The sequence below is a fragment of the Piliocolobus tephrosceles genome, chromosome 12, assembly GCF_002776525.5.
Source record: "Piliocolobus tephrosceles isolate RC106 chromosome 12, ASM277652v3, whole genome shotgun sequence".
NCBI classification, from domain to species: domain Eukaryota; kingdom Metazoa; phylum Chordata; class Mammalia; order Primates; family Cercopithecidae; genus Piliocolobus; species Piliocolobus tephrosceles.
Window position 1 is genome coordinate 52,087,555 of NC_045445.1, and position 10,208 is coordinate 52,097,762.

Below are 10,208 nucleotides of genomic sequence, written 5' to 3' on the forward strand. Positions count from 1 at the left end.
AAATAAATAAATAAATAAATAAATAAATAAATAAATAAATAAATAAATAAAATTTAAAAATAAGAGGGCAGAAAAAGAGGAGAAAGTCACTTTTTATATTATATACTTCTGCATTGTTGAATTTTTACCGCACGGATTACTTTCGTAATCGGAAACAGTAACAGAGACAAAAATGTTTTTTTAAAGGGAGACTTTTAAAAAAGCAGTAGAGAAAGATTGCCAGTATAAATTGAGTTTCTCTTGAAGTTTTTTCCAACTATAATACGAATGCCAAACCAAACACTATGTTTTACATTCTGAGTACAGCTTGGTAAGGGCAGGAGGAAGATGTCCTGTGGCGATTTAACGTTCCCAGTTTGGTTCCCTGCACCACTCCTTCTTTCCCGCCCCCTCTCTGCCTCCTATTTCCAAGTTTCAGATTGATTGCCTTTTCTGCAGTGCCTGTTTCTCAGTGTGAGCTAGCTTGGGAGAGGGAATTCAAAGCCCACTGCTCTCTAAGCAGCCACAGGAGACGGAGCTAAGTGAATACATGAGCTCCTACAACATTCCAGAGAGACTACCGGCTTTGTCTGTCCCTGTGGATCTCATCACAGGGCATGGGGTTGTGGATATAAGCTCCCCAAGAGTCGTGAAGAGGAAAGTGCTAGACTGACAGCCCCACTAACTAAAACACCTTAAGTTTTGGAGAGGATGTAAAACTTCAATGAAACACCCATTTTAAGGATAGGAAAAAAATGGAAGAAGGGCTCTCAGTGACAGAAACTTAAGCAAAAATTATTAAAAATAAAACTGGGCTAAATCACACTAATTTGTCCAAATTAGTTTCATAAGTAAATTATGTTGAACAACCTTTAAAGAAGAATTAATAGCAATTCTAGAAAATAGAAAAGGAGGGATCACTTTCATTTTATAAAGCTAGTAGTACCCTCATACCAAAGCCAGTACAAAGACAGTACCAAAAAAAAAAAAAACCTACAGATCAACATCCCCCATAAATATAGGCATAAAAATAATTTAAAAATTGTAGCAAATAGAATTAAGCAATATATAAAAAGAATTACATACCATGATTAAATGTGGTTATGTTCTATGAATTCAAGGCTGTTTCAACATTTAAAAACCAACCAATGTAATCCATCCACCATATGAATACTCCAAAAAAAAATTATATCAACCGACAAAGATAAAGAATTTTATAAAATCCAGCACCCATTCATGATAAAAACTCTCATCAAGCTAGGAATATAGATGGAATGTCCTCAACTTGATAAAAGAGCATCTACAAAAGATATACAACTAACACTGTACTCAAAAGCGAAAGACTAAATCATTTTCCCCCCCAGGATCAGGAGCAAGGCAAGGATTTTTGCTCTCACCACTCATATTCAACATAGTGCTGGAACTTTTAGTCATTGCAATAAAGCAAAAAGAGGAAATAAAAGGCATTTAGATCAGAAAGGAAGAAATAAAATTGTCACTACTTACAGATAACATTATTGCCTACATAAAAAATTCCAAAGAAATTACATTGTTTTCTCTTTCACCCTCACACAAATTTTCTAAGTATATTTCAAGGAATAATATGCGGAAAAAAATAAAAGAAAAACATTGTTTGCTGACATGTAAAGAATTTATAAAAGTATATCATTGTGCTACTTACAAAATGTTAAAAGGGTGGGTTCTCTTGACTCTGGCATCAGGTTACAGCCTCAAAGGAGTTCATGTTAAGATAAGAGGAAATTGAGGTAATAAGAAGCCATCCTGTTGCACCAAATTGTACACTGAGAACTATAGAAGACTGTGACACCCTCTGTTCATCAGGGAACATCCTAGGGATTGAGAGCATGTGTCTGGAGGGGACATATAGTCTGAGTTTCAGTTCTGGCCTTGCCACTTATAATAAGCTCATGCTGCAGACAAACCGCTTCAGCCTCCATTACCTCTTTGGTAAAATGAGCATAATAGTGGTACCTACCCCATAAGCTTGTGGTGATAATTAAATTACACATATAACATACTTACAATTCCTGTCACATTATAAAGAGTATTTGCAGTAAAGGTTATTTACCAAAACTATACAAAATGAGAAGTTTTAGGTAGACAATGACAAAAATATGCAGACGCAGAGGCAAGGAAATCTGCTATATCTTTATATTGTCTGCTTTCATGCCTGATGGTGTGGAGATGACTGGCTCTGTGAATGAAACCAGGGCCAGTTATCAAATGCCAAGAGGCAATAATGAAGTACATGTCCTTTTCCCTTTTGGTCCATTATTTGTTCTCTTCTTCTGAAAGTTGCAGATGTCCACTACGTTTGAAAATCTTTCATCTCCTGAAGTTAAGTTGTCCAACGTTGCTTCCAAATTTGGAACACCATGTGTGACACTAATGTGATGAGGAGCAGAAGAGAGAAGATTAGCTGCAACATGAAACAGTAATAGAGAATCACGTCTGACCAACCAATCATTGTGATGGATATATTTTTCATGCAAAGAAGGCCCTCTCTTCACTCTACCAACAGCAGGGGCTTCATCATTTTTAAGCGTTGTAAGAGGAGGCTTCCTACAGCCACAAATTATTCGGGTTGTTGTCTACTCTTTCACTCAGTCTAAGTTCACAGTGATAGGTGATTTGAGCTTGAGGTTTGAAAGGGAATCTGAACAGAGAAGCTCAATGTCTGTCAACCTGGCAGCAGAGTGATTTCGTTATTACCCACATCTCCGTGTTCTCTTTAAAGGCTGTATCATTACCCTAGCATTTGGAACTGCCTTTCAGACTCCTGGCTTACAGTTCAGTGTTTGGTGGAGGAGCTCCTGCTAGTTTTCCTAGAATCCTTATTCACTGGATGATTTATTTGGTATTTCCTATTCCATACTGAAAAATTACTTGTGATTAGTTTTTGCCAGCACATCAGGAGAGAAGACAAATGCTGAAGCATTCATCCAAAGTGTCTAACCACTGCTTTGCTGCATGAAATTATTGCCCAGGCTCCACCACGACCACGAATCGTTACACTCTCTTTGGGCAGATTACGCTGGACGTGGGGCTCCGCTTCCTTTACAGCTTTCAATAACAGATCTCATCCAAGGGCTCTTCTTCTGTCCTCCTTTCTGAATCACTCCTGAGGAGCTGCAGTGACTTCTCAGAAGCCCTTTGCCTGACCCTCAACAAATACAGAGCTTTTCTCACTTTGCCAAGGGGGGTTACATTAATTATTTTAAAAGAATCTACTCCACCAACCACATTACTCTACAACTAAATATCTCCCTGCCTATCACTGCTGGATCTGATCAGAACCTGTGAGTTCCACCTGCTGCCCAGACACAGCCCTCTCCCAAAGAGGATCCAGCTACCTTCCTGCTCCCTTGAACAAATCCACTGGACTCAGAAAGTTGGTCAGCAGGAGCCATACATTTCTCTGGGAATGCAAGGACCGTACAGTCACTGTCTCATGCAGGGTCTGGAGTCTCAATAGGCCTGAGAAGACATAGGCAGAGCAGTACATTTGAAGGGGAAAAAATGTATACATATGTAACAAACCTGCACATTATGCACATGTACCCTAGAACTTAAAGTATAATAAAAAGAAAAAAAAAAAAAAGGAGACTCACACTTTTTGAGGACGAACCTCCTGTGAGTCAGGAGTCTGCTGGAGCTTTACTTGGCTAGTAGTGGAAGAGGCAGGAAAGGGTGAACTACAAGTGTGAATACATCTGAGGGGGCAGCATGATCTAGAGAGCATGTGGAGAGAAGAAAAGAAAAACACTCCCACGTTTCTAATTGCACCATGAGTCAGTCCCATTTCTGTGTGGTGGAATGAGCACCCTGATGGGGCTGGGGGAAGGGAAGAAGGCAGTTCTACCATCTCCATCCAACTGACTCATGGACCCCTGAGTTTGGGGTAAGGGAATGAAGTCATCATCTACCCCATTTCTCCCTGTTTCCTGGGTTTTCCTATCCCCTTATTTTACCCCCTGTTTGCATAAGGGAAGTGTGTTTCCTTTGCACTACTGAAGGGCAATATCAAATCCCACACAATGAAAAAGCCACTGCAAAAAATACAATCAATCCCAAACTTAGAAACATAAGACTGGGTAGAGGGGGTGGTGCATAGAACCAAATCCAGGAATGTAAAATTTCCACAAGGACAACTTCCTCCCGCTCTTACCAAGCTGCCCAGCATCTCCCAAATAGGACAAGCAGTATGCAAGGCACTTTTTGTGTGCTTGGTTTCAACAACAATCCTCACTACATCCACCCTGTCACATTTTGAGGCTGAATGTGTATAATGTGGTCCAATTGAAATTCAAAGAACTCCATAAGAAATAGTATAAAGGATAAACAGCAATTTGTTAACTTTGGAGAATAACAACAGGGAGTTCAGAGAGAGATTTGATTTTGTTATAAAAATGTTCCCAAGTATTTGTTATAATAGCAGAAAATTTGCTGAATTTCTTTTATGCCGTTTCTGCATTGTATGACATATTAGAATCTGAGCTACAAAAAGGTTTTTCTCCCAGCAAGGGAATAAAAGACCCAGAATTAGAAAATTCAAGACATGTATTATCAGTTAAATACATAACAAATTTCATGTTTTATACTTTTATCTTTTTTTTTTTTTGACAGACTCTCACTCTGTTGCCCAGTCTAGAGTATAAAGGCTTAATCTTGGCTCACTGCCATCTCCACCTCCTGGGTTCAAGTGATTCTCATGCCTCAGCCTCTCGGGTAGGTGGAATTACAGGTATGTGCCACCATGCCCAGCTAATTTTTATATTTTTAGTGCAGACAGGATTTTGCTATATTGGCCATGCTGGTTTCAAACTCCTGGCCTCAAGTGATCCTCCTGCCTCGGCCTCATAAAGTGCTGGGATTACAGACGTGAACCACTACACTGGGCCTTATATTTTTATCTTCTATAATTCCATTCAATTTTAACAAGATTTCATTACTACCTGCTTAAAACAGTTTTATTTTATGCATTTTGTTTAAATAAAAAATATAATATATTGATGGCACACTTTATAAGACAAAGTCATTTGAATGTTTTTCTTTTTTGCGATGGAGACTTGCTCCATTGCCCAGGCTGGAGTGCCCTGGCACGATCTTGGCTCACTGCAAGTGCCGCCTCCCGTGTTCACGCCATTCTCCTGCCTCAGCCTCCCAAGGAGCTGGGACTACAGGCGCCCGCCACCATGCCTGGCTAATCTTTTGTATTTAGTAGAGACAGGGTTTCACCGTGTTAGCCAAGATGGTCTTGATCTCCTAGCCTCGTGATCCACCCGCCTCAGCCTCCCAAAAATGCTGAGATTACAGGCATGAGCCACCGTGCCTGACCCATTTGAAATATTTTTTAAAGGCATTATACTAAATATGTCAACAAAAATATGCTCAAATTTACCATTAATCAGAATTATAAATTAAAACAGTGGATACTGGTTCTCTATCTGATAAGCAAAAAACAAACGCAGAAAATACTTGCAACAAGTGCATCAGAGAAAGAGTTGACATCTTTAGTATAAAAAAGAAACCTTATAAGAAGAAAAGAAAAATAACACCCCGCAGGCAATGGGAAAGCAATTCACAGAAGTAGAAATACAAATAACTAATAAACATGGGAAAAGGCGTTCAACTTCACTAATAATCAACAAATAAAATAATCTTTTTTGCCCATAGATTAGCTAAGATGAAAAAGAATAATATTCCATGTTAATAAGAGTATGAGAAACATTCTCTGTTTGATTCGAGTGTCAAAATGCACACCTTTTCTGGCAGTAACTTGGTATTATACATCAGAATCATAAATCTATTTACATTTTGACTCAGGGATTCCATTCCTAAGAAACAATCAAATTTGCACCCCAATGTAGGTATAGCATGTTTATTGAAGAGTTGTTTGTAAGAGGGAAAAATGGGAAAAATCTAAGTTACGGTAAATGCTGGTTAGAAATATGCTATATTCATACAAGGGATACAATGAAGTCATGTAAAAGGATGATCTAATCTACACTTAAACACATGCAAGGTGCCCACAATATTACATTATGTGAGAATAAGCAGATTACAAAACTAAGAATAATACATAGTAATTTTTTTCAATTAAAAATTCAAATATTATTAGTATTGCTAAATATGCATAGGAAATAACTTAAAACTTATACACCAAACTGTTTATCTCTGGCTGGAGGGAATATGGGCCTCTTTCATTTGATAAGTTTATATTTTAAAATTTTTATTAGTTTAAACCATTTCTAAACAAAAAAATCATAAATCTATTACCAATGTGGAAAACATAGATTAGGTAAATGTGAAATGATAAGTTACAAGGTTCTTTAATGCAGCAGAATTTACCTATTTATTTATATAATTTCAACTTTTATTTTAGATTCAGGGATGCATGTGCAGGTTTGTTACATGGGTATATTTCATGATGCTGAGGTTTGGGGTATGATTGAACTCATCACTCTGGAAGTGAGTGTAATACCTAACAGCTAGTTTTTCAGCCCTTGCCCCTCTCTCTCCCTTACCCATTTGGTAGTCCCCAGTGTCTGTTGTCGCCATCTTTATGCCCCTGAATACCCAATGTTTAGCTCTCACTTATAATTGAGAACATGTGATATGTGCTTTCCTGTTCCTGCATTAATTTGTTTAGGATAATGGCCTTCAGTGCATCCATGTTGCTAAAAAATACATGATTTCATTCTTTTTCATGGCTACATATTATTCCATGGTGTATATGTATGACATTTTCTTTATCCAGTCAACTGTTAATGGACACTTAAGTTGGTTCCATGTCTTTACTACTGTGAATAGTGCAGCAGAATTTATAATGAAAATATGATTAAATACAACCTAGAAGACAAATAAGAATAGATTGGATTATTACAAATAGTGGGATACTGCTGACGGTATTTTTTATTTTTAATTTATTTTTGATTGACAATAATTGTGTATGTTTATAAGTACAATGTGATGTTTTGGTCATTCAATCAAGCCAATGAACACATGCATCACTTCACCAATTTATCATTTTTGTGTGGTGCAAACATTAAAAATCTATTCTTTTAGCAATTTTGAAATATACAATGCATTGTTATTCACTGTAGTCACCATGTAGTACAATCGACTATTAAAACTTTTATTCCCCCAGTCCAATCAAACCTTCACACCCTTTCACACCCTTTGATCAACATTTTCCCTTTCCTCATCTCTTCCCCTTCCCCAGGCCTATGGTAACTACTTTTCTACTTTCTGTTCCTGTGAGGTAGACTTTCTTAGATACCACATGTAAGTGAGATCATGTGGTATTTGTCTTTCTATGCCTGGCTTATTTCAGTTAACATAATGTCCTCCAGTTCCATCCATGTTATCATGAATGATAGAATTTCCTTCTGTTTTAAGGCTGAATAGTATTCCATTGCATATATATGCCACATTTTCTTTATTCATTCATCTGTTGATAGACACTTAGGTTGCTTCCATAGTTTTACTATTGTGAATAATGCTGAAATGAACATGGGAGTGCAGCTATCTCTTCGACATATTGATTTTAATTCCTTTGGATATACACTCAGCAGTGGGATTGCTGGATCATATGATAATTATATTTTTAGTTTTTTGAGGAACCTCCTTACTATTTTTCAAAATGTCTGTACTAGTTTACATTTCCACCAGCAGTGTACATGGATGTCCTTTTTCCACATCCTCGCCAATAAGGGTTGTCTTTCATCTTTTGGATAATAGCCAACCCTAACAGGTGGGAGGTGATATCTCATTTTGTGGTTTTAATTTGTGTTTCACTGGTAATTAGAGATGTTGAGCATTTTTTCACATATCTGTTGGCTGTTTGTATGTCTTCTTTTGAGAAATGTCTTTTCAGATTCTTTGCCCATTTTTAATCAGGTTATTTGTTTTCTTGCTATGGGGTTGTTTGAGTTCCTTATATATTTTGTATATTAGCCTCTTATCAGATGCACGGTTTGGTAATATTCTCTCTCATTTTGTGGATTGACTCTTCATTTTGTTAATTGTTTCCTTTGCTGTGCAGAAGTTTTTTTTAGCAATCCCATTTGTCTAAAGAATAATTTTTCAAGTATATTATTGACACAGTATACTGTTTTAAAAAATCAAGCAAAAATACAGTATTTTCAACATAATTTCAACATCATGAAAATATGTGTGGCAGGTAAATGTATTGAGGGATCAATTTATTATTTTGTGTTGTGTTCACTGTATTTTTTTTCTCTTTCTACTCACCACCCCCAATTTCAACAAAATAATCATGCCCATTGTACTCCTTTACCCCTGGGGAAGTTGATGCTATAGGGCTGAAAATAAATGTTGTCTGCCAACAACCTCCCTTCCTGGCTTTTGTTTTCTAAAAGCTTGAGTTCCTAGGGAGAATTGTGCTTCAGGGAAATGGAGAGAGATAATGGAGAGAAAGAGGGAAAGCAGCCAGATGGGGAGGGTTTCCCAAGATTGGGGAAAATGATAGAATTCTGCAGATCCCTTGTTAAGTGAAAATTCTACTCCCAACTAGTGCCCAAGGGAGACAGCAGGAGCTCAGAAGAGAACAACTCTATGATACAGTTAAAAGGGTTGGACCCCAAACCTCAAAACTTCCAGTCTCAGCAGAATCCTGGGACCAGTCTTCACACAAAAGCAGTACAACTCCCTGCTTTCTAGGCTTGGACAATGAACATAGCAACAGTGACCACAGGGCCCCATATTCTGGGCACTCTTCAAAACAGTGACACAAAATAACTAACTAAGACTGAATTTTCCACCAGTCAAGTGGGATGGAAGCTTGAAGTCAGATTTAATTTTGATATTTTAAAAATAATAATGTTACATTTCTTACACACCCAAGTTTGTGAAGTAGTATTCGTATCAGCTACAATGTGTATATAAACTGAAACGATTCTGAAAAGTTAACCACCAAAATAATAATAATGGCTGTCTCTGTGTAATGAGGTGTTTGCATTTTTTCCATTTTGCTTATTTTTATTTCCTAGCTTTTCTGTAATGAATAGATAATTAAGTACTTCTATAGTTTTATATTCTAATCATACAGAAAATCATATTTACCAAAATCATGCTTATACTTTTCTTTACATTTTATATTTATATTTATTCTCTACATGTGTATTTATATGAGTCTTGTTTCCTAAATGGCTTAGAGCAGAAAACCAGACAAACTAGCTAAGATCATGTTCCTAAAACTGATACAACGTCAAGTTGCACATACAACTCCACAACTTACTACCTGTCTCAGATCATGTTTCCTAGAAGAAAACCTGACATAAAAATTCATGTGCAAGTAATTTTTTAAGGAAGTGCTACCAAGGGAGATCAGAAAGAGGATGGGTAAAGCAGGACAGGGAAAAGTAAAAAGCCAAGCAAAGGTAAGATTACAGACAAAGTGGAAGCCTTAGCTTGATTTCCAAGGGCACTTCGAAGTGTAAATTGTGCCTCAGAGTTTTTGCCTACCTTGAAGCAAGGGAGCTAGGCTCTCTTAGTATCGCAAGAACAGAAAACCAAACACCGCATGTTCTCACGCATAGGTGGGAATTGAACAATGAGATCACTTGGACACAGGAAAGGGAACATCACACACCGGGGCCTGTTGTGGGGTGGGGAGAGGGGGGAGGGATAGCATTAGGAGATACACCTAATGTAAATGACGAGTTAATGGGTGCAGCACACCAACATGGCACATGTATACATATGTAATAAACCTTCACGTTGTGTACATGTACCCTAGAACTTAAAGTAAAATAAAAAATAAAAAATAAATAAACAAAATAAATAAATAAATACATAAAAAATTTCTGAGTCAGTCACTCCCTATGGGGCCACCTTCGGGGACATAAACTCCCAGAATTTCTGGCTTTCTGCCCAGGCAAGTGAAACAGTTCCAGTAGCCAAAGGGCAGAAGAGTTATAGGCATCAGCCATTAGAAACAAAAATGCAAAGTCTGGGGACAGATACACAGAGCCAGTAGGCATGAAAGGAGATCTGGGCATAGGGTAGCAATGACTACTTCCCCTCCACTACCTGAGGGCCTTTGCCCTGTCTGTTGCTTCTACCTGGAATCTTTCTTTACCCACATATCTACATAACTCAATCACTCTCCTTTTTCAAATCTTTGAGTAAATGTCTACTTCTCAATGAAGTCTAACTACTCTTTCCTTTTAAATTTGCAATGC